This window comes from Gekko japonicus, unplaced genomic scaffold (genome assembly GCF_001447785.1).
Source record: "Gekko japonicus isolate JY-2015 unplaced genomic scaffold, Gekko_japonicus_V1.1 scaffold1884, whole genome shotgun sequence".
Taxonomy (NCBI): domain Eukaryota; kingdom Metazoa; phylum Chordata; class Lepidosauria; order Squamata; family Gekkonidae; genus Gekko; species Gekko japonicus.
The window spans coordinates 335,658-359,700 of NW_015176030.1; positions in this window are offsets into that span (position 1 = coordinate 335,658).

Below are 24,043 nucleotides of genomic sequence, written 5' to 3' on the forward strand. Positions count from 1 at the left end.
TCAGGATTTGCCAGGAGGTCCCCCTCATGGATCACTGCCTTGTCGTGGCGAGGGGGCTTGCGCAGTTCAATGAAGCTGTGGGCTATGCCGTGAAGGGCCACCCAAGATGGACAGGCCACAGCAGAGAACTCAGACCAAGCGTGATCCACCTGGAGAAGGAAATGGCAACCCACTCCAGTATGTTTGCCAAGAAAACCCCATGGACAGTATCAAAAGGCTAAAAGATATGACGCCGGAAGATGAGCCCCTCAGGTCGGAAGGTGTCCAATATGCTACTGAGGAAGAGCAGAGGACAAGTACAAGTAACCCCAGAAAGAGTGAAGCGGCTGGGCCAAAGCCGAAAGGACGCTCAGTTGTGGATGTGTCTGATGGTGAAAGGAAAGTCCGATGCTGCAAAGAACAATACTGCATAGGAACCTGGAATGTAAGATCTATGAATCAAGGGAAGTTTGACGTGGTCAAAAATGAGATGGCAAGACTTAACATCGATATCTTAGGAATCAGTGAACTTAAGTGGACAGGAATGGGCGAATTTAACTCAGAAGACCATTATATCTACTACTGTGGCCAGGAATCTCGTAGAAAAAATGGTGTGGCCTTTATAGTCAACAAGAGAGTGCAAAAGGCAGTACTGGGATACAATCTCAAAAATGACAGAATGATTTCTGTCCAATTCCAAGGCAAACCATTCAACATCACAGTAATCCAAGTCTATGCCCCAACCACTGATGCAGAAGAGGCTGAAGTGGACCGGTTCTATGAAGACCTACAACACCTCCTAGAACTAACACCAAAAAATGATGTCCTCATCATCATAGGGGACTGGAATGCTAAAGTAGGAAGTCAAAAGGTAACTGGAATAACAGACAAGTTTGGCCTTGGAAAGCAAAATGAAGCAGGGCAAAGGTTAACAGAGTTTTGTCAAGAGAACACACTGGTCATAGCGAACACCCTTTTCCAACAACCTAAGAGGCGACTCTACACATGGACATCACCAGATGGGCAACACCGAAATCAGATTGACTATATAATTTGCAGTCAAAGATGGAGAAGCTCTATCCAGTCAGTAAAAACAAGACCTGGAGCTGACTGTGGTTCAGATCATGAGCTACTCATTGCAAAATTCAGACTTAAACTGAAGAAAATTGGGAAAACCACGAGGCCATTCAGGTTTGACCTAGATCGCATCCCTGATGAATATACAGTAGAGGTGAAGAATAGATTCAAGGGTCTGGATTTGATAGATAGAGTGCCTGAAGAACTATGGACAGAGGTTCGTGACATCGTACAGGAGGCAGCAATCACCACCATACCAAAGAAAAAGAAATGCAAGAAAGCAAAATGGCTTTCTGATGAGGCTTTACAAATAGCAGAGGAAAGAAGGAAAGCGAAAGGCAAAGGCGAAAAGGAAAGATTTACCCAACTGAACGCAGATTTCCAGAGAACAGCAAGGAGAGATAAGGAGGCCTTCCTGAATGAACAGTGCAAAGTAATAGAAGAAAACAATAGAATGGGAAGGACTAGAGATCTCTTCAAGAAAATTGGAGAAATCAAGGGAGCGTTCCATGCAAAGCTGGCCATGATAAAGGACAAAAACGGTAGGGACCTAACAGAAGCAGAAGAGATTAGGAAAAGATGGCAAGAATACACAGAAGAACTATACAAGAAAGACCTCAATGTCCTTGACAAACACGACGGTATAATCACTGACCTTGAGCCAGACATCCTGGAATGTGAAGTTAAATGGGCCTTAGAAAGCATTACTAACAACAAAGCTAGTGGAGGTGATGGTATTCCAGCTGAGCTATTCAAAGTCTTAGAAGATGATGCTGTTAAAGTTCTGCACTCCATTTGCCAGCAAATTTGGAAAACGCAACAGTGGCCACAGGATTGGAAAAGATCAGTATACATTCCAATCCCAAAGAAGGGCAATGCCAAGGAATGTTCAAACTATCGCACAATTGCACTCATATCACACGCTAGCAAGGTCATGCTCAAGATCCTACAAGCTAGGCTTCAACAGTACGTGGATAGAGAACTACCAGAAGTACAAGCTGGGTTTCGAAGAGGTAGAGGAACGAGAGATCATATTGCCAACATTCGCTGGATTATGGAGAAAGCAAGAGAGTACCAGAAAAATATCTACTTCTGCTTCATTGACTATGCTAAAGCCTTTGACTGTGTGGATCACAACAAACTATGGCAGGTCCTTAAAGAGATGGGAGTACCAGACCACCTCACATGTCTCTTGAGAAACCTGTATAAGGGCCAAGAAGCGACAGTTAGAACCGGATACGGAACAACTGATTGGTTCAGCATAGGAAAAGGAGTACGACAAGGATGTATACTGTCACCTTGCTTATTTAATATATATGCAGAGTACATCATGCGAAATGCTGGCCTGGATGAATCACAAGCGGGAATTAAGATTGCTGGGGAAAAGATCAACAACCTCAGATATGCAGATGATACCACTCTAATGGCTGAAAGTGAAGTGGATCTAAAGAACCTCTTGCTCAGAGTAAAAGAGGAGAGCGCAAAAGTGGGCTTGAAGCTCAACATCAAAAAAACTAAGATCATGGCATCCGGCCCCATCACTCCTTGGCAAATAGAAGGGGAAGCTGTGGAAGTAGTGACAGACTTCACGTTCCTGGGATCCCAGATCACCGCAGACTGTGACTGCAGCCATGAAATTAAAAGACGCCTGCTCCTTGGGAGGAAAGCGATGGCGAACCTAAACAGCATGATAAAAAGTAGAGACATCACCCTGCCAACAAAAGTCCGCATGGTCAAAGCAATGGTATTCCCAGTAGTCATGTATGGCTGCGAGAGCTGGACTATAAGGAAGGCCGAGCGCCGAAGAATAGATTCTTTTGAACTATGGTGCTGGAGGAGACTCTTGAGAGTCCCTTGGACTGCAAGAAGAACAAATCAGTCAATCCTCAAAGAAATCAACCCTGACTGTTCCCTGGAAGGCCAGATAATGAAACTGAAGCTCAAATACTTTGGCCACCAAATGAGAAGGGAGCACTCACTGGAGAAGACCCTGATGCTTGGAAAGATTGAAGGTCAAAGAAGACGGGGACGGCAAAGGATGAGATGGTTAGACAGTGTCATCGATGCAACGAACATGAAGTTGAGCCAACTTCAGAGGACGGCAGAAGACCGGAAGGCCTGGAGAGAGCTCGTCCATGGGGTCGCGAAGAGTCGGACTCGACTGTGCGACTGAACAACAACAACTCCCGGCACAGCTGGAGAACTTGCCAATCTAGATCACGAAACGGTTCAACTTTGGAGGCCAAATACATCTGAATACTTCTGGTATGAAATCTGGAATAAACCCGCCATTTGAGTGTATGGAATGTTCAACTCAAGAGAAAATGGGAACCGCCAGCAGGGTGGTTGATTTTTAGGGATCCTGTTTGCACGGAGTACATCATTGCTGGTTTTAACTGGTTGCTGTCAAAGGAGTCCCAGCTAATAATTAGTCTTCCTTGAAGGACGTGGGAATCAACTTCCAGCTTTTTTGGATGACCTGGGAGCAGTTCCTCAATTCCAGGGTATTTTGAGAGTCCTATTTTTAGACCGAAACGTTTGAATGCTCCTATTCAGACTCTTCAGTTAATAAGGCTTCTGCTAAACTTCGGTTTCCTAAGTAATGTAGGAGTAACTTAACCTCTTTGAAGTACACTTAATGGAAATGTAACAACATTGTTTTTTAACCAGATTTTATTGTAAATGGGGGGGGGAGGGGAGCCTTGGTCTATTCCTGTACCTAATTTTAGCCTGCTAGGTCTTGAGAGGAGGCCAATTTCAGTACCACTGAGAATGAGGTGGTGCCAATATATTCACATGTATAATTTCCTCTCTGGCCTGTATTTCTGCTGAAGAACTCTGAACTGTGTGCCTACAGCTCCTGGCCAGTCTTCCATCTAGGTGTCTTTACAGGGCTTGACCTGTTTAGCTTGAGCAGTGGAACTTTGTCCTGTGGTTCCACACCACCTGAGTATCTGACGACTATTATGGTTAAGGTAAAGGTTCCCCTTGCTCGAAAGCCAGTCAAATCCAACTCTAGGGATGCGGTGCTCATCTCCGTTTCCAAGCCAAAGAGCCAGCACTGTCCGAAGACGTTTCCGTGGTCATGTGGCCGGCATGACTAGACGCCGAGGTGCATGGAACGCTGTTACCTTCCCACCGAAGCGGTACCTATTTATCTACTTGCAATTTCTTGCTTTCAAACTGCTAGGTTGGCAGGAGCTGGGACCAGAGACGGGAGCTCACTCCGTCATGCGGCACACTCGGGTCTTGAACTGCTGAACTACCAACCTGCCAGTCTGCAGCTCAGCGTCTTAACCACTTGAGCCACCGCAGCCGACTATTATGGTTACCAAACTCCAGTTGGAGCCTCGAGATCTCCCAGAATTTCAACTTATGTTCAGACTACGCAGACCAGTTCTCTTCTCCTGGAGGAAATGGTTGCTTTGGAGGGTGAACGCCACGGCATCACATCTCCGCTGAGCCCCCTCCCCTCCCCTCCCCAAATGAGGGTTGCCAATCTCCAGGTGGTGGCTGGAGACCTGGGATTACAACAGATCTCCAGACAACAGAGATCAGTTCACATGGGGAAAATAGCTGCTTTGGAAGGTGGAGTCTAAGGAGTTATACCCTGTTGATCTCCCTTCACTTTCCAAACCCCGCCCTCCTCAGGCTCCACCCCCAAAATCCTCAAGTATTTCCCGACCTAGAACTGGCAACCCCACTGTCCCCAGATTCCCCCCTTAAATCTCCAGGAATTTCCCAACCCAGAGGCGGCAACCTTACTGTTCTACCCAGGGGTCGTTTCATAGAAAAAGAGGTGCAGGAGCACATTAGCCTATCTCATTAGCATAACTTATTTGCATATGCCACATCCCCTGACATCACTGGAAGTGTGTCAGAAGGCAACACCCACTGCTCAGGCTCCATCGGACTGTTTTGGATTGATAGCTATTGGGGGGGGCAGAACGTGCAGATCTGTCCTCGCAGAGGAGGGAGAGCTTGTACCTGAACAAAACCTGGTCTTAAAGGTGCCACTGGACTGTTTTGGGCCGGGGGGCCGGGGGGAACTCTGCAACCTACCTGGCTGCTTCTTGCTCTGACTGAAGGCTGCTGGGCGCAGGGGTTGGGGCTTGTTGCATGTGACGGCCCCCTGGGCTCTTTACTGCTGGAGCTCCGCTCCTGTGTGCTCCTGCAGGAAATAACCCCTGGTTCTAACACCCTTGTGTTCTCCCTCCTCATTCACTTGCACGTCTGAACCAAGCGAAAGGCGCCGCAAGTCCCTTCCCTTCCCTCTCTAATTAGCATTCTTCCTTCACCCTTGTTGGCTAAAGTCGCTGGCCACTTGACCGCAAATTTAATTGCTTGAATTAACAGACTGATCCAATAAGATTCCTTTGAGCGAGCGGCAGCTCTACGTAAAGGATCTAAAAGAGGTGAAGCAGAATCAAAATAAGCCTATCAATTGCCAAAGCAACAAAAGATCCCTCGGCGGCTTCCCTCCTACACATGCCCTGCCTCCTCCTCACCATGATGGGACCAGGAAACTACGAGATTGGCTTTGCTGTGAAACAAAATTACAGGGTCAGGCCGGTTCCTCTTAACTGCTTTTCGAAAGCTCTCTGCGATGCTCCCGGGGCTGACCCCTTTGACTGCTGCCACCACTTCAGAATTACCTTCTAGTCGCACACGACGTCTAACCTGTGGTTTCTCTCCTCAGAACGGCAATCACTTGTCTGAGGTAATTTCTGAAGTCCTGGCAGCGGGGGATAAGTATCATATTGCTATGGGGTTCCTCAAGTTACATCGCTGGGTTGTTCAGCGTGGGCTCAGGGAACATAAAGAGATGGCTGTTCAGCAGTTCCCTGAGGGAGAGACAGGCCTGTGGGGGGCTCTAAATGGATATGCCCAGGGGTCATTTCCTGCAGGAGCGCACAGGAGCGGAGCTCCGGCAGTAAAGAGCCCAGGGGGCGGGCACATGCAGCAAGCCCCACCCCCTGCTCCCAGCAGCCCTCAGGCAGAGCAAGAAGCAGCCAGGTAAGTTGCAGAGCCCCTCCCCCGGTCCCTCTCCGGTCCAGAACAGTCCAGTGGCACCTTTAAGACCAAGTTTTATTCAGGTACAAGCTCTCCCTCCTCTGCAAGGACAGATCCACACGTTCCTACCCCAATAGCTAGCAATCCAAAACAGTCCAGTGGAGCCTGAGCGGTGGGTGTTGCCTTCTGACACACTTCTGGTGATGTCAGGGGGTGTGGCATATGCAAATAAGTTATGCTAACAAGTTATGCTAATGAGCTCCTGCACCTCTTTTTCTACGAAATGACCCCTGGCTCATATGCCGAGGCTACCTTGACTGCTTTGTTGGGCTGGAATCCCTCAATCTCTTTTGCAGTTTCATTGGAACAGCTGCTAGGGCTGCCAACGCCAGGTTGACAAACTCCTGAGGATTTTAGGATTGGAGGCTGGTAAGAGTGGGATTTGAGGAGGGAAGGGTCCGCGGGAGGATATAGCGCCCCAGAGCCCACCCTCCAAAGCTGCCGTTTTCTCCAGGGGAACTGATCTCTGTGGTCTGGAGATCAGTTGTAATTCCAGGGGATCTCCAGGCCCCACCTTGAGGATGGCGACCCAAGCAACTGCGTGGGTCAGATTGGGAAGGATCAAGCCAGGTTACGTGCAGCCTGTGCAGCGGTGCAAGCTGAGATGCCATTTGCCCAGAGCTCCAGCGGGAGCAAAAAAGGGGAGCAGGAAGTGATGTCATGAAGTCACTCCGGTTGTGCCCGGAAGTGATATCACAACACTCTAGGAATTTCCCCATATCTCTACTATAGAGATTGAGGGGATTACAGAGCGTTGTGACACCATGCTACATTGCCTCCCAAATCCCTGCCCCCAAAATACTCCTGCTAGTGGCCAGCACTCATCTGACAACCCTAGCAACTAGCCAGCACTGCAGGAGGAACTACTAGCCAGCTCAGGTCTGAACAGTGGTGATAATGAGGGATGTCAGCTCCTGCATTCCCTCCTCCTGCACCTCCACCAACCTGCTGCGCTCTGCTTCTTCCCAGCTCCCAGCAACCCTCCAATGCAACGGCTGAACAGCAGCTGGTCAGCCTCCCCAGCCGTTAGATGAGCACTTTATGCCAGAGGTCATTTCGGGCGGGAACGCGGGGGAACGCAGTCCCCCCCCCCGGTTGAGGTGCAAGGGGGCGGGGCACATGACGAAGCCCCGCCCCCTGCTTCCGGCCGCCCCGCTTCCAGCCCTCATTCAGCCAGGAGGAGGCAAGAGAAGAGGGAGGGTAAGTTGCTTCCTCCCCGCCTCTCCCCACCCCTGCCTGTCTGGGGCCAGGGAGGGCCTTGGCGGGGCTTCCTCGCACTCCCGCTGGCCTTGCAGGTCCACCGTCGGGCCCCTGATGTCAGGGTGTGTGGCATATGCTAATGAGTTATGCCAATGAGTTCCCCTAGCTCTTTTTCTACGAAATGACCCCTGCTTTATGCAAGTTTTGACCCACTGACAGTCGAGATTGTGCTTAAAGGAAAGGGCGCAATTAACGTACAGCCTGAACTCCCAGTTAATGCTTGCTCTAGCTCGAAGTCAACTAAGGCAGGTCGTGGATTTGGAAGAAGGGGGCACTCTCCTATCCCGCCAGCCAGCCAACCTTCTGTCCCCCATGGCTGCCTAGGTGACCAAAATGACGGCCTCAGACTTGCCCAACTTTGGGTTGGAAACTCCTGGAGATTTAATGGTGGAGCCTAGGGAGGGCAGAGTTTAAACAGGGAAGGTACCTCAGTGGGATACAATGCCAGAGACCACCCTCCAAAGCAGACATTTTCTCCGGGGGAACCGATCCTAGTAGTCTGGAGAGAAGATGTAATTTTGGGAGATCTGCTGGACCCCCAGGGAGTTCGGCCGCCTTTGTTCCAGCTGACCTGTTTTCTGTTGCTTTTGCCGCTTCATCTGTGTCTAGTCTCCCCCCCTCACCTGCGCACGCAAACACACACATTCCATGCCACTTATAAGTCATTCAGGCGCTATCGATGCACAAACAACATTGACGAATGCCGGCATCTTCATGTGAAAATTGGGCACGAGGAAACGGAAAGCAGCACAGAAATAAACGCTTACGAGCTTGTTTCTCTCAAGGGAGGAGTACGATCATCAAAATGGAAATGTCTGAAACGTGTTTATGAAATCCGATACCCAGACACAGAGCTGGACTTCCAGGGATGATCAGCCAGGCTCACGTGGGTGGAACTTGGTGGGGGGGGGGGCCTGTAAGAGATCCAAGCCCTCAAAAGTTAAGACCAGCACTTTGAATTAGGCCTGCAAGTGAACTAGAGGTTAGAGTATTGATACAACATCCGCAGAGGAGGAGGAGGAGGAAGAAGAAGAGGAGGAGGAGGAGGAGGAGGAGGAGGAGGAGATTAGATTTATTCCCCCCTTCACTTGGAGTCTCAGAGAGCTTACAAACTCCTTTCCCTTCCCCTCCCCACAACGGACACCCTGTGAGGTAGGCGGGGCTCAGAGAGCTCTTGACAGAGCTGTCCTTGAGAGAACAGCTCTGACAGAACTACAGGCTTGCCCAAGGTCATCCAGCAGCTGCAAGTGGAGGAGTCGGGAATCAAGCCCGGTCCTCCCAGATTAGAGTCCGCACACCTAACCACTACACTGAACCAGTCATCTCTACAGCTGCTGCACTCTGTACTATGTTTCAGAAGTGATCCTTGCATTGAGCTCATCAGACCCCAGATGTGATGATCAAAGAACACGAGACAGTGTTAAGAACATAAGAGACGCCAATGTTGGATCAGGCCAAAGGCCCATCCAGTCCAACACTCTGTGTCACACAGTGGCCAGAAATACAAGTGCCATCAGGAGGTCCACCAGTGGGGCCAGGACACTAGAAGCCTTCCCACTGTTGGACCAAGAAGACAGAGCATCACTTGCCCCAGAGCCCCTATCTATACCTTGTGGCTAATAGCCACTGATGGACCTCTGCTCCATATGCCTATCTAATATGCCTATCTAATTCCTGTTCTATATCTGGTGGATAAAGTGGTCAACTTCAAGGCTCAGGTACAGCCATTGAGATCACTGGGTGACCTCTGGACAGGTGCTTTCTCTCCGCCAACTCCCACTTGGGAAATACCTGGAGATTTGGGGGAGGAGCCTGGGGAGGGACCCCAGCAGGGTGTAATGCCAGAGAGCCCATCCTCCGAAGCGGCCATTTTCTCCAGGGAACAGGGTCTCCAGAAGATATTCTGGAGATCAGCTGAGATTCCGCGAGATCTCCAGGCACCACCTGGAAGGCTACTGCAAGAGAACTCGGTGTAGGCTGGTGATCATATCCCCTTATGGTGTAGGCTGGTGATCATATCCCCTTATGTTCAGGTTTGTTGTTCAGTCGCACAGTCGAGTCCGACTCTTTGCGACCCCATGGACCAAAGACCCCATTTGTCCAGGCCTTCCGGTCTTCCGCCATCCTCTGAAGTTTGCTCAACTTCATGTTCGTTGCATCGATGACACTGTCTAACCATCTCATCCTTTGCCGTCCCCGTCTTCTTTGACCTTCAATCTTTCCCAGCATCAGGGTCTTCTCCAGTGAGTGCTCCCTTCTCATTTGGTGGCCAAAGTATTTGAGCTTCAGTTTCATTATCTGGCCTTCCAGGGAACAGTCAGGGTTGATTTCTTTGAGGATTGACTGATTTGATCTCCTTGCAGTCCAAGGAACTCTCAAGAGTCTTCTCCAGCACCATAGTTCAAAAGAATCTATTCTTCGGCGCTCGGCCTTCCTTATAGTCCAACTCTCGCAGCCATACATGACTACTGGGAATACCATTGCTTGGACCATGCAGACTTTTGTTGGCAGGGTGATGTCTCTACTTTTTATCATGCTGTTTAGGTTCGCCATCGCTTTCCTCCCAAGGAGCAGGCGTCTTTTAATTTCATGGCTGCAGTCACAGTCTGCGGTGATCTGGGATCCCAGGAACGTGAAGTCTGTCACCACTTCCACAACTTCCCCTTCTATTTGCCAAGGAGTGATGGGGCCGGATGCCATGATCTTAGTTTTTTTGATGTTGAGCTTCAAGCCCACTTTTGCGCTCTCCTCTTTTACTCTGAGCAAGAGGCTCTTTAGATCCTCTTCACTTTCAGCCATTAGAGTGGTATCATCTGCATATCTGAGGTTGTTGATCTTTTCCCCCGCAATCTTAATTCCTGCTTGTGATTCATCTAGGCCAGCATTTCGCATGATGTACTCTGCATATATATTAAATAAGCAAGGCGACAATATACATCCTTGTCGTACTCCTTTTCCTATGCGAAACCAATCAGTTGTTCCATATCCAGTTCTAACTGTCTAACTTTTGTGTAGCTCACACAAAAACTCTTCTGCCGGCAGACCTTAAGGCACATGCAGCAAAAGCACAGCCAGTGAGACCCGAACACGGGGTCAGTAGCACTGGATGGCCGTTTGTTATGTATTCAGTTCTGTAGTGAGCTTGAGTTCTGGACAGGATTGTGAGTCCACCAATCAGAGCTGCACAATGTTATGGAGGGACACACTCTGATTGGACCTTACCTGTAAATAGTGATTGGTTGTTACATGACATGTGGGCGTGGCTACCTAAGCCCGGACTGTTTAAAAGAGAGCCTGTTGCTCTATGTTTTTGTCTCGTTCTTGATTTCTCCTGACTTGTAAATAAAAGCTGATTCACCGTTCACAAGCTGCGTTGAGTCTTGTATTCAACACCATCCGACAGCAATGCAGATTCTGTGAACTTAGACAGATAATGAGAAGAAGGGCAGGAAGGGTTGCCTCAGTGCTTAGTTCTCGTGGCCCTTTCTTATACGCCCAGGGAAATGCTGATTGCCACTTTGGGGTCAGACAGCAATTTTTCTTCAGTCCAGTTTGGCCGGGGATCCTGGAGGTTTTTCACCATCTTCCGGACATGGAGCAGGGGTCACTGTGGGTCTGGGGGGGAGGTATTTGTGAATGTCCTGCATTGTGCAGGGGGTTGGACTAGATGACCCTGGAGGTCCCTTCCAGCTCTATGATTCTGTATGCTTGCTCTGAGTTCCTTGGAGGAAGGGGGTGTCCTGGTGACCAGTGTTCCCTCTAAGCTGAGTTAGTGTGAGCTAGCTCACAGTTTTTTAGCCTCCAGATCACACATTTTTGTCTTAGCTCAGGAAGGAGGGCTCCAGAGCAAAATAATTTATGCAGAAGCCAAATCGCTCACTCACAACTTTCATGCCAGTAGTTCACAAAGTAGAATTTTTGCTCACAAGACTCCACGGCTTAGAGGGATCATTGCTAGTGACTAGAACCCTTAGGAAAAGTGGCAATCCATACACCAGCCACAGTGTTCCTGACCATCGCAGCCATTCATGAGCAAGACTGGATTCAGTGCTCTCAAAATGTGGATCTGGGTTTTAAAGGGACACCTTTCCCAACCAAAATTCCTCTTTTGTACAAGGCCAGCTTACAGGGAGGAGAGACCCGGAGAGTAAACCAAAGGTTATAGGGTTCAAACAGCTTGGCACATGGCAATCTTTGGACTAGGTCCTAAGAAATGCATTGACTAAACCACTAATCTTAACCTGGTAGACTGTATACTCCTTGGGGCAGAGGCTTGCTTGCTGCTCCCGAGATCTGCAAGTTCTTCCCTGTTTGACTCTGGAGTGGGAAAAGGACTTCCCCCCTCCTAAAACCTATTCCTTGCCTTAGAAACAAAGAGCTCCAGGCAAGACTCCAAATGGGCGTTTCCTCCTCCTCCTCCCCATTTTTAGTATCTCCCAGGCTGGGATCTTGTTTGTTTTGCAAATATTTGCTTATTACAAGGTTGGCATTTGACACTGGTTTGTTTATGGTGTCCCCATTGCCTTTATTTCACCCTGAGACAGGCTGGACCACTTTCTAAGCTGTATTAATAAATGGGGCATTGTTCTTAGTCGTTATTTATGTCTCTTTGGTACAGCTTGGGCTTCTAAAGCATAATCGGTCTCTGCACATTGCAGAGGTACCAGGATTCTCAGATGCTCTTACAAGTCCCTCATGTGAGCCAGCTGTGCGGTATAGTGGATAATGTGTAGGACCAGGGGTCCACCGCCTTTTTGACCCTGTGGGCACTTCTGAACTTATGACACAGCGTGATGGGCTCAGCCACAAAATGACTGCCACAGCTTGCCTTCAGCCACAAGACCCTTGTGGTGAGGAGGAGGAGGGGATTGGATTTATACCCCGCCCTTCAGTACTCGAAGGAGTCTCAGAGAGGCTTACAATCTCCATTCCCTTCCCCTCGCCTCGACAGACACCCTGTGAGGCAGGTGGGGCTGAGAGAGCACTTTTTTCATGAGAGAATAGCTCTGAGAGAACTTGGGAATGACCCAAGGTCATGCCAGTAGCTGCATGGGGAGGAGCGGGGAATCAAACCTGGTTCTCCCAGATTAGAGTCCACACTCCTAACTACTACACCAGTCTGGGTCTCTGTGGTGGCAGCTGCTGCCAAAATAACTTAAAAAAAAAATCTGCAATGCCAATCAAATCTCCAGTGGCCAATCAGAAGCCTTGCTGGGCAAGAGCCCCATCTGGCTCCCCCCCCCCCATTTCGTAAAACACTTGGTGGGCACCAGGAAAGGTGTCGGTGGGAGCCATGGCACCCCCCAGGCAACACGCTGGAGACCCCGGTGTTAGATTATGACCAAAAGTCCTGGGTTCAAATCCCCATTCTGCCAAGCACTTTTGGGTCACCCGTTCCCTCTCAAGCTTAACCTACTGGACAAGGCTGAATGGGGAGGAGTGGCCAGTCCTTGGAGAAAGTGTGGGTAAAAGTCTAAATTGTGTAAAAAAGGAATTAACAAACAGAGTGACGCCTGCTATGTATGGAGCAGGGAGACCCAACGAGCGTCTAATATCTAATATAGCAAAGTTTCAGTCCAGTTAGCACCTTTAAGACCAACAAAGTTGTATTCAAGGTATGAGCTTCCGTGTGCATGCACACTTCCTCAGATATCTGTGCACATAATGACATACAATTGGGGGGGAAGAGAACTACCCTGGACTTGGTAGGAGGAGGAGGAGGAGATTGGATTTATACCCTACCCTTCACTCGGAGTCTCAGAGCAGCTTACAATCTCCTTTCCCTTCCCGTCCCCATGACAGACACCCTGTGAGGTAAGTGGGGCTGAAAGAGCTCTTGAGAGGACTGCTCTTGAGAGGACAGCTCTGCAAGAACTTGCGACTGACCCAAGGTCACACCGGCAGCTGTATGTGGAGGAGTAGGGAATCAAACCCAGTTCTCCCAGATCAGAGTCCGCACCCTTAAACACGACACCAAACTTGCTCTCCAAACTGCCTCACCAAACCAAGCACACAGCCCTACTCGAAAGCTTTCATCCTTATGAGAACCCTTTTAGAATCCAGGACAGGTTTCGGAATACATTCTTTAGCACCAAAAGGCCTGCCTTGGAATGGGTTATGTGGTCTGTCTCCACTTAAAATTACAACCTCCCAGGGCTGCTTTTCATTTAAAAAACAATTAAACTGGGGATTTGCTATGGGCATCTGGCCCTCAGGGGCACCTGATGCGATGGATGCTCTTGCCGGAGTGACAGTTGCCAAGACAATTCCTTCTGTGATTTATTTAAACACACAAAGGCAGCAAGCATCTGATTATCTCAGGACCTGAACAAGACAACTATTTTATATGTGCCTGTGGAAAAGATGCATACAGCTATGCCTGTGGCTACGGCTGACCTATATTTCAATGCCCTCCTGGCAGCAGAGCCTCGCCAGGTGCGGTGTGTGCATCAGGAAATGAGGGGACTAGAAAGGAAAGAAGCAGCGGTGAGAAGACAGCAAACCCTGGTTTGTGCTTTAGCAGCCGCTGCCTGCTGCTTCCCCACCTTTGCCTCCGAAGGAAGATAAGCTGGATGTTCCTCCAAGACGACAAGCGCTTATGCCAAACTCCCACTTATGCCATTTGTCTTTCTTGTACGGGAAGGACTTCTGCACAAACAAGAGTTCCGCATGCTCAGGGGTTTCCCCACAGCTTTGAAGTTCCTGCTGGACAGCAGGGATGCCCACAACTAGGCAGGGGTCATTTCGTAGAAAAATGGGTGCAGGAGCTCATTAGCATAACTTATTTGCATATGTCACGCCCCCTGACATCACCGGAAGTGTGTCAGAAGGCAACACCCACCACTCAGGCTCCACTGGACTGTTTTGGATTGCTAGCTATGGGGGGGGGAGAGAATATGCAGATCTGTCCTCGCAGAGGAGAGAGAGCTTGTACCTGAATAAAACTTGGTCTTAAAGGTGCCACTGGACTGTTTTGGACTGGGGGGCCGGGGTGGGTGGGCTATGCAGCTTACCTGGCTGCTTCTTGCTCTGACTGAGGGCTGCTGGGAGCAGGGGGTGGGGCTTGTTGCATGTGCCCGCCCCCTGGGCTCTTTACTGCCGGAGCTCCGCTCCTGTGCTCTCCTGCAGGAAATGACCCCTGCAACTAGGGATGCCAGCCTCCAAATGGCGCCTGGGGGTCTCCAAGAATTACAACCCATCTCCAGATTACAGGCATCGGTTCCCCCTGGAGAAAACGGGTGCTTTGGAGGGTGGAGTCTATGGCACTGAGGTCCCTAGACTCCGCCCCCAGACTCCACCCCCAAATCTCCAGGAGTTTCTCAACCTGGAGCTGGCAACTCTACACCCTGCTGGTGGCCGGGGGGACCTAGCAACCCTGCCCCCAACCTTTCCCTTGTTTGAAAGCCAGTCGAATCCGACTCTAGAGATGCAGTGCTCATCTCCATTTCCAAGCCGAAGAGCCAGCGCTGTCCGAAGACATTTCCGTGGTCCTGTAGCCGGCATCACTAGATCCCAAGGCACATGGAACGCTGTTACCTTCCCACCGAAGTGGTACCTATTTATCTACTTGTAATTTCTTGCTTTCGAACTGCTAGGTTGGCAGGACCTGGGGCCAGAGAGCATGGATCAGGGAGTGGCAGGGAGAGGCTGGCCCATAGTTTGTTGATACGGAGGGAATCACAAGCTTTGGGTTATTTACTCGTTTTTATTTAAAAACGTCTATCCTCTGTTCAGACACTAAAACGGACTCACAATTCCTTTAAAATAACAGAACAGCAATAGGTTAAAAGAGCAATGAGAAAATTCCAATACCCAGATTTGATTACCACAGGAAATCTAAACAGGCTGTCTTGGGGGAAAAGAGTCTATGCTACAAGTCCCCCAGAAAGCAAAAAGCAACCACTCATGGTGACTTTCAGACTTCCCCTGGCAACTTCTTCCAGTGTGGCACAGTGGACAGAGTGGCAGACTGGGACTCCAGGAGACCTGGGTTCAAATCCCCCCTTCTACCAGTGAAGCTTGTTGGGTGACCTTGGGTGTGTCCCAAACTGACCTACTTCACAAGGTTGTTGTGCAAGAGACCGGAGAGGGGAGAACCATGTTCTAAGCTGCTTTGGGTGTCAATGAGGGAGAATAGCCAAACAAATGCAGAAGAAGAAGAGGAAGGAGGAGGAGGAGGAAGAGGAGGAAGAGGAGGAGATTGGATTTATACCCTGTCCTTCGCTACCCAAAGGAGTCTCAGAGTGGCCTATGATCTCCTTTCCCTTCCCCTCCCCACAACAGACACCCTGTGATGTAGGTGGGGCTGAGAGAGCTCTCTTGAGAACTGCTCTTCAGAGAACAGCTCTGACAGAACTTGTGACTAACCCAAGGTCACCCAGCTGGCTTCATGTGGAGGAGTGGGGAATCAAACTCGGTTCTCCCCGATCAGAGTCCGCACTCCTAACCACTACACCCAACTGAACACATGAGCTACAGACAGGATTGCCACCTGGAGATCTCCTGCTATTATAACTGATCCCAAGATGACGAAGAGCAGTTCCCCTGGAGAAAATGGCTGCTGTGGTGGCTGGACTTGATGACCTCTGAGGTCCCTCCCCTCCCCAAACCCCATCCTCCCCAGGAAACCCCCCCCCCAAATCTCCAGGTATTTACCAACCCAGAGCTGATTGCCCATGAAGTGCATACCTGGCAGATGAGGAGCACCGTCAACAAGGCCCGTGGCCAAGATCTAAGTTAGCACAGAGGTTCAGGAAGGTTCTCCTTCCATGGCTGGCTTGACTTTTAACGTCAGAGTCCACACAAATTGATCTGTGACATTTCCATCCCACCTTTCCTCTGAGGAGCTCAGCGGGTCTCCTCTCCTTCTCAGCAGAGGAGCGGCAAAGAGCAATAATACAAGAGGGATTATGTGGATTTCGGTGTGGGGGGGGCAGCCTCCCATTCTGTTTGCCTAACGGCCCACCAGTTATTCCTCTCTGCTTACAACACTCTGCAAGCTTCCCCCTCCACCCATTCATCTCTTTTGCACTGTCCCATTAACATCTCAATCTATATGCTGATTATAGCCTACGTTACAGCTGGCAGGCACAGCCCTGTTTTTAAAACCCAAAAGCAAATGGCCCAGAGGAGCCTTTTGATCTAGAAGATCTTGTCGAAAGCAAGACATGCCCCCGACAGAGGAGGGGTCTAGAGGGGGTGAAATGCAAAACGGACTGGGCATACATGGCCATTCTATCAACGGGCCCTGCCAAGTGTGGAACAGAGAACAGAATCCGGCATCTGAAGCTTTCCGGCTTTCATTCTGTTAAGCTGCTAGCCCGTAAGGCTGAAAGTATATGGGTGAATTCTAGGGTCGCCTGGTCCGCCCTGGCCACCGGCCAGGGATCAAGAGGTAGGGTTGCCAGATCCAGCTTGGGAAACTCCTGGAGATTTGAGGGTGGAGCCTGGGGAGGACAGGGACCGCAGTGGGGTACAATGCCATACAGTCCACACTCCAAAACATCCATTTTCTTCAGGGGAACTGATCTCTGTAGACTGGAGATGAGCTGTCACTCCAGCGGACACTCCAGGTCCCACCTGGAGGCTGGCATCCCTAGATTCCCAGAAGGGTTAGAATATATTTCCAATGGCCAGAAGTGCAGCTTTCAGGCCTCTTCAGCCACCCCGGGATGGGGAGGGACTGGAAATCTGAAGCTGGATGTTTCAGATCAAAAAAGAGATGCCAGCCTCCCCGTGGGACCTGGAGACCTTCTGGCATTACGGCTCATCTTCAGACTACAGAGATCAGCTCCGCCTGTTATGTATTGGGACTGGAACATCCCAGGACTGTTTTTACCAGAGACTGGCTGAGCTTGGAGCTCTAGAACAATAAGTAATCAGGACTCTGGAGGTGACCAATGAGGAATGTTATGCAAATAGTCTATCGTTGGGAGTGGGGAGTGGTTGGGTGTGGTGTTTGCATGCTATTTAAACAGGGCTATTGCCCTGGAGTTTGCCTTGTATCTGATGAATCACTAATAAAGCTGAGCTGATCACTAAGCTTGGGGTTGGACCATCCATGGAACCCAGCATTTAACACCCCTAAGAAAATGGCTGCTTTGTAGAGAGGACTCTGTAGCATTATGGAGGAGGAGGAGGAGATTGGGTTCATGCTCCACCCTTGGCTACCTAAAGGAGTCTCAGAGCGGTTTACAATCCCCTTTCCCCTCCCCCTGTGAGGTGGGTGGGGCTGAAGGAGCTATTTTGAGAACTGCTCCTGAGAGAACAGCTCTGAGAGAACTTGTGACTGACCCAAGGTCACCCAGCCGGCTGCATGTAGAGGGGTGCGGAATCAAACCGGGCCCTGCCAGATTAGAGTCCAGGCTCCTAACCACTACGCCAAACTGGCCCGAGGGTCCTGCTCTCCCATACTCCACCCTCCAGGAGCTGCGGTGGCTCAAGTGGTTAAGACGCTGAACTGCAGGCTGTGGAAGGTCGGTAGTTCAGCAGTTCGAGACCCGAGTGTGCCGCATGATGGAGTGAGCTCCCGTCTCTAGTTCCAGCTCCTGCCAACCTAGCAATTTGAAAGCAAGAAATTGCAAGTAGATAAATAGGTACCACTTCGGTGGGAAGGTAACAGCATTCCGTGCGCCTTGGTGTTTAGTCATGCCGGCCACATGACCACGGAAACGTCTTTGGACAGTGCTGGCTCTTCGGCTTTGAAACGGAGATGAGCACCACAACCCTAGAGTCGGATTCGACTGGCTTTCGAGCAAGGGAACCTTTACCTTTACTTTAAGTTCTCTGAGAGAACTTGTGACTGACTTAAGGTCACCCAGTTGGCTACATGTGGAGGGGTGCGGAATCAAACCCAGTCCTGCCAGATTAGAGTCCAGGCTCCTAACCACTACGCCAAACTGGCCCGAGGGTCCTGCTCCCCCATACTCCACCCTCCACAGTCTCTGTGTCCCCCCACCCCCAAACCTCCAGTTATTTCCCAACCCAGAGCGGCCCCCCCAGTTGTCTTCATGCTCACATCCACATGCCAGTTTTGCATGCCGGGCAAGTTAACTTCCCATCAAAACCTGTTTTAATTTTATTTTTTTTTACCAACTAAACTTTTCTCGGATGAGTCGTTCCAAGGAACGCAGAGCCTTAGTCAGCAACTGGTTTCCTCGCTAGATTAATCATCCCCCAATTACGGTGTCTAATGAGAAAGGAGGGTGGGGGAGCACGCCGGGCTCCTGCCCCCACCCTGCACCCGGGCACTCAGACTGGCAGGCCTCGGAGCGACACACTCCCCCGTCCCTCCCACGGGCTCCACATGCCCAGGGTACTCACAGCAGCCCCTCCGTGGCCGTGACTCAGGTGCCTTCACCTTGCACGCGGGCCCGGGAAAAGCGGATTGCTCATCTTGCCTCCTCTCTTCTCTTCGGGGCAGCGCCGCTCTGAGTCACAGGCACAAAGGGCCCCGGGAGTGGGAAGGGGGGGGGGAGACGGCAGGCAGGTGAGAGCCATCTGAGAATGTGCCGCGTCACCCGCCGGAGAATAGGCTCCTCCTGACAAAGCACATTTGTTCATCGGCGGTGGCGGCGGCGTTGCTTCCCCGCCAGTGACTAACGGAGCCCTTGTTTGCATTCTGCGCACTTCCATTCCGCGGGAGGTCGGTGCGTGCGAGTGCAAGGGCGCGCAAACACAGACCAAGGCCTGGCACGCTGGGAAGGACACAATGGCACCTAACGTGATTCAGCTCTCGCCGCAGCGCGTTGCATCACACTCGAGCGCTGCCGGGAAGAAAAGTCAAAAGCTGTAGCCGACACAAGCAGCGGGGAGAAGCCAAGCTGCCACTTCAGCTACTATGCTAGCCTCATAAGAAGAGCCCTGCTTAGGGTGGGCAGGTCTGGGTGGGGAAACGCCTGGAGATTTTGGGGGTGGGGAGGGCAAGGTTCGGGGAAGGATATAATGCAGAGGTTCCCAAACTGATTTGGCCTACCACCCCCTTTTCAGTGGAAAAAAAATTACTCAATCCCCCCCTCCCCACATCTATCTTCAAGAAGTGGACAAAAAAGATGCAGTTTATGGATCTGCACCTGGATCGTTCCAGCACCCCCGAAGGGGTGGTATTGCCCGCTTTGGGAACCAGTGGGTAATGGAATAGAGTCCACCTTCCAAAGTAGCCATTTTCTCCAAGGGAACGAATCCTTGCCGTCTGAACAGTGGGAGATCTCCAGGCCCCACCTGGAGGTTGGCAAACAGGACTGTTGGATCAGACCAGTGGTCCATCTAGTCCAGCATTTGGTTTCATAGGCAGCCTGTCAGCTTCCCTGGAGGATCAACAAACAAGGCGTGGAGGCCAAAGCCTTCCCTGATGTAGCCTCCTAGCACTAGTATTCATATCCTCTGAATATGAAGGAAATCATGGAGCTGCCTTGTAATGGATCAAACCCTCAGTTGGACTAGATGATCCTGGAGGTCCCTTCCAACTCTATGATTCTATGATCAAAGCCAGCATTGTCTACTCAGACTGGCAGCAGCTCTCCAGGGTCTCAGGCTGAGGTCTTTCACATCACCTCCTGCCTGGTCCTTTTAACTGGAGATGCTGGGGATTGAACCTGGGACCTTCTGCCTGCCGAGCAGATGCTCTGCCACTGAGCTACAGCCCCACTTCATGGCTCTCCAGGGTCTTAGGCAGAGGTCTTTCCTGTCACCTCCTGCCTGGTCCTTTTAACTGGAGATGCCGGGGATTGAACCTGGGACCTTCTGCCTGCCAAGCAGATGCTCTGCCACTGAGCTGCAGCCCCACCATGGCTCTCCAGGGTCTCAGGCAGAAGTCTTTCCTGTCACCTCCTGCCTGGTCCTTTTAACTGGAGATGCCGGGGACTGAAGCTGGGACCTTCTGGATGCCGAGCAGATGTTCCACCACTGAGCCACATCCCTTCACATTTTGAGGTCAACAGGCATCACCTGACCTGCATATGGCTGTTATAAACCTCTCTTGTTCCTTGGATTGGACTGTCCTCCTTCCCCCAGCGCTCGAGAGAGAAGCACAGGCTACGTAATGGCTATGGGCTTGACACAGCATGGAACCAGAGTTGACTGAAGCCACCACATTAAGACTGTGGTGCCACCACCATTTCTAGGCCTCAGGCTTGTGAGCTGTGGCGATTGCTGTGGCTTGCAGGGATGCCTGCAGGAATGGTTGTAGCATGCCCAGTGCTATAGCCAGGGGTCATTTCATAGAAAAAGAGGTGCAGGAGTTCATTAGCATAACTCATTAGCATAACTTATTTGCATATGCCACACACCCTGACATCACCAGAAGTGTGTCAGAAGGCAACACCCACTGCTCAGGCTCTACTGGACTGTTTTGGATTGCTAGCTATGGGGGGGGGACATGCAGATCTGTCCTCGCAGAGGAGGGAGAGCTTGTACCTGAATAAACCTTGGTCTTAAAGGTGCCCCTGGACTGTTTTGGATGGGGGGGCGGGGGGAGCTCTGCGACTTACCTGGCTGCTTCTTGTTCTGACTGAGGGCTGCTGGGAGCAGGAGGTGGGGCTTGTTGCATGTGCCCGCCCCCTGGGCTCTTTACTGCCGGAGCTCCGCTCCTGTGTGCTCCTGCAGGAAATGACCCCCCAGGCTATAGCTATATGCATTTGGCTACAGGCACAGAGAAGTGCATGTCCATCAGGAGGCGGAAATGCAAAACGGAGCTTGGAAGACACCTGTGAAGGAATCAAAAGCTTTAGGCGCCAGAGGATGAACATGTAACCTGCACATGTACCAGCTTGTACATGTGTGATGAGGAAAAGAGCCGGCCTGGGTCGATCTCCTGCTTTTACTTGATTGCTGGGAACCAGCCAGCTCGTGGAAACACTGCTGCCGACCTGCTGCCATGGAAACGCCGTTCCTACAAAAATATTCAATAGCACTTCCTTTAAAAAGTAACTAATTGAGGCGCGAAGGGTTGACACCAGTCGGAATTTATTCTCCGTGAGCTGCTGACAAGGACAGCGAGGGCTTCTGGGTAATTAGAACATGCTTTGGTGCTGAGTGGACACTGGCAAGCTGTGACTTTGGCGGGGAGGGGCTGGCTTTTGTTAGCTTGGAGAGAGAGGCGCATATACATGGATGGGAAGTGGACTCAGCTGAGTTTCTTGCACTCACTGCGCTCCCCTCTTCTTTTCTTCCAGTCCAATCTCTTCTTCTTCTTCCTTTCTTCCCCTCTCCTTGGTCCCTCTCTTGGTGCTCAAATTCATGTAGCAAGCAGTGTTCCCTCTAAGCTGAGTTAGTGTGAGCTAGCTCACCATTTTTTAGCCTCCAGCTCACACATCTTTGTCTTAGCTCAGGAAGGATGGCTCCACAAGACTCCACAGTTTAGAGGGAGCATCGGTAGCAAGTACCTTCAGGCAGGACTAACTTTTTAACATTTTGCAGTGCTCTGTAAATTGGTGGTTAGGAGCACAGACTCTAATCTGTAGTGGTTAGGAGCACAGATTCTAATCTGGGAGAACTGAGTTTGATTCCCCATGCCTCCACATGCAGCTGCTGGTGGGACCTTGGGAAAGCCACAGTTCTCTCAGAGCTGTTCTTGCAGAAGCAGTTCTCGAGAGAGCTCTCTCAGCCGCACCTGTCTCACGGGGTGTCTGTTGTGGGGAAGGGAAGGGAAAGGAGATTGTAAACTGCTCTGAGACTCCAAGTGAAGGGCGGAGTATAAATCCAATCTCCTCCTCCTCCTCCTCCTCCTCCTCTTCTTCATGCTACAAGAGGGACAAACACACAGCATTTGTACCCTGCTCTTCTCCCCAGTGGGGACTCAAAACCACTTACATTTTTCTCCCCCATTTTATCCTCACAACAACCCAGTGAGGTAGGTTAGGCTGAGAGTGTGTGACTGACCCCAAGGTCACCCAGCAAGCTTCCTTGGCCCTAATCTCCCAGCTACTAGTCCAACACTTTTAATGAACACAGCACACTTGCTCTCTTTGTAGGATGAAAGAGTATGCACATGCTCACCTCCACCCCAGACCCAAAGGAAAACATAATGTGGAGTCTCCATTCGAGGGCTTGTAAGTACATAAGCTTATTTGTGTGACAGGAACACACATTGAGCTGCCTTATCCTGAATTAGACCATCGATCCATCAAGGTCAGTATTGGCTACTCAGACTGGCAGCGGCTCTCCCGGGTCTCAAATGGTGGTCTTTCACATCACCTACTGCCCGGTCCTTTTATCTAGACATGCTGGGGATCGAACCTGGGACCTTCTGCACACCAGGCAGATGCTCTGCCACTCAGCCATAGCACCCTCTCCACCTATTTTATTTTAGGGCCAAGAATTACACGAATACCAGGTCTGAATGATAATGATGAAGGAGGAGGAGGAGGAGGAGGAGATTAGATTTATACCCCGCCCTTCACTACCTGAAGAAGTCTCAGAGCGGCTTACAATCTCCTTCCCCTCCCCACAACAGACACCCTGTGAGGTAGGTGGGGCTGAGAGAGCTCTTTTGAGAACTGCTCTTGAGAGAACAGCTCTGAAAGAATTTATGACTCACCCAAGGTCACACCAGCAGCTGCATGTGGAGTAGTGGGGAATCGAACCTGGTTCTCCCAGATTAGAGTCCTAACCTAACCTCCCAGATTAGAATAGTGCTCCTAACCATTACACCAAACTGGCTCTCAGTTTGGTGTACAGGACTGTACATGGACTACCCATCTGTGGAGTGTCCATCTCACATCTCAGCAGTGGGACTGGCTGCCTACGGAGGTGGTGAGCTCCCCCTCACTGGCAGTCTTCAAACAGCAGCTGGACGAACGCTTGTTAGGGACACTTTAGGCTGATCCTACACTGAGCAAGGGGTCGGACTAGATGGCCTGTCTGCCCTTTCCAGCTCTATGATTCTATGTTAGGAAGGGCCGCACCAACATATCATCGCATACTGCATTCTCACTGCACTCCAGCAATCATTTGCAACTGGATCGTCCTTGGCCATGCAGGAAAATCCATTTGCTAATCGTTTGCCATAGCTCAATTATAGTGCAATGTAGATGCAGACTTAGTAACATGACAGAAGTCAGGCATACATCCAGTCCCCCCCACGCACACTGAGAAGATCACTGGTTGGCAGATAATTCCTCCAAAGGAGGACCGAAACTCCTATTGGGCAGAACCAGTATATCCACCCAGAGGGCCGAACCACAAGAACTTCAGTGAAATCCCGAGTCTCAGTGATAACATAAACCACTTACCCCAAACGTAGATGGGGCAACCAGCCGGCCTTGGCCAAGGCTAGAAGTGTATCCCCCAAGACCACTATGGGTGCTGGGTAAGTTGCATATTCCTTAACATAATTTAACCACTTGTTTGTTGATGCAACCTAGGATCAAGCTAACGTTTTTGGGGAACATTTTTGGCATCCCCAATTTGCATAAGATATATACCTATCATAAGCTAAAAAAACCAGTCAACAACTGACGTTTGGTTAATAATACTTTGGGTTGGCAGCCTGAGACGGCTACCTCGCTCTGCGGAATGGCAGGCCCACCATCACCATGGACCATCCTCGCACGCAGGGCCGGCCTGAGGTTTTTTTGCACCCTAGGCAGGGCTACCTTCTGGCACCCCCCGTGCACCCAATTATGAGAAGTCCTACTTCTCTCCCCCTTTAGGTGAG